This window comes from Trichechus manatus, unplaced genomic scaffold, assembly GCF_000243295.1.
Source record: "Trichechus manatus latirostris isolate Lorelei unplaced genomic scaffold, TriManLat1.0 scaffold00179, whole genome shotgun sequence".
Classification (NCBI taxonomy): Eukaryota; Metazoa; Chordata; class Mammalia; order Sirenia; family Trichechidae; genus Trichechus; species Trichechus manatus.
Genome location: NW_004444115.1, coordinates 1,324,791 through 1,326,539, shown reverse-complemented (window position 1 = coordinate 1,326,539; position 1,749 = coordinate 1,324,791).

Here is a 1,749-nt window from a genome sequence, read left to right as displayed (position 1 = left end):
AATACGACAAGCTGCAGAGTAGCAATCAAGGCTGTGGAGGGATTTGGGCTCAATCAGCTTCTAAGTTTTTCTCAATTTCTAGCCTCTGGCAGCCCCCTTTACAGAGGGCTGTTGAATTGATTAGTGTTTGCAAACCTTAGAATTAAACTTCATTTACAAACAATGTTGTATAAAACACCTGTGACTTCAACCTCCTTCCCAGGTCTGTGTGCAGCCCCAGGAACCCTAAATGTTCCTTTCTTTAGATGAAACTGGTGTGAGATGAGAGTTCTGGGTTCTAGAGTTCAGGATTTCCATATGGAAGGGGCTGGATGGGAGTGGAAGAGGGTCCTAGGTCCTAAGGCATTGACTCGAAGCTGCTATCACAAAACTTTCTACAAAAACTTTCTTAAGCATTCAGCTGTCCATGTCAGAGAATGGGAGGTGTTCTGAGTACTTGTTTCATTTTGGCATCTCCAGGCTCAGCTTCTTTATGCCCTCTAATCCCTGCCTGGAGCTGCCTTTAAAAAAATGTTTGTTGAATTGATTAGTTCTTGGCAGTTTTGGAATTGAACTGCATTGACAAATTATATTGCACCCAGTGCTTGTAGTTACCTGACAGGGTTTCGAGGTTGACCCCCAGCGTGGTTAATGAATACTTCCCCATGTGTGGATTTGCTGGGTGGTGTGTGCTCCTTGATGTGTGGAGCCAGCAATCTGAGTGCCCAACGGATCCCTCCAAGGCTTCCTCCCACCCCAGTTAAGGAGAACCAGTGCCCTGCTGTCTAGAATGAGTACTTCATACAGCTACCATCTCTGTACTTTGGAAGGGAGAGGAAGATACTGCTCATGCTTTGTGACCTTACTAGAAAGGATTTGCAGGGCAATGAGACTGATGTTAAAGGTTGTTTGGACCCTTATTTTATTGCCAACCACTAGGGTTGCTTGACCAGCAGTGGCCCCATTTCACATGCTGACCTCGGGTGTTTGCACTTGGATCAAAAGTCACCCTGCCAATCTCTAGGTAAACACGCATGTACATTTGTGCCTTCGTGGTGGTCTTCCATGGGACCCTGTAGCTTCTGCTCTCCCGGCAAGCTGGGGGACTCACTCTAAGTTTTGGCAAGTGGGCCTCGTTTAGGCTGGTTTGCTAGTTATTGGCCAGATTCTAGGGACAGGACTGCCCCAGTCTGGGTCTCCTAAGATGACATCTGCAGTGGCAGGCTCTCAGGTAAGGGAACAAGGCAGGGCGTGGACACTTCTGGGGCTCTCTCCTCAGCCCCTTAACTGTTTCCAGCATTCCTAAACTGGCTCCCTCCCCTACTGCTCTCCTCAGCTGACTGTCAGGATGTCCAGGGTGCTTAGCGTTTCCTCCCGCGCACGTGGCAGCCTGAGACCCCTGGTAATCTGCCCTGTCACTATGGACCTCACCTCAGTGCTTTTGGAGACTTTCCCAGCCCGAGGCCCCTCCCAGCCCGAACCCAACCCTGGGAGCCTCCGCTTTCTCTGTGCTGCCCCCGCGCCTCCAAGAACAATATCCTTTCTATTTGGAGTTGACTGAATTGCCCTTTGCGGACCCGCGTACGTAACGTGAGCTCCGGTCCCGAGCAGGGCAGCGGCGGGGAGCCCGCGGGCCCTGCTGTGCTGGGACTGGTGTGGCGCCGGAGGCGAGCCGGGCTCTCCCCAGAGACAGACGCGGCGCCGCCCCACCCTGCGCCCACCTTGCCCTGCTGACACCGGTGGTCCGAGGCCCAGTGCGTCTACCCGGCT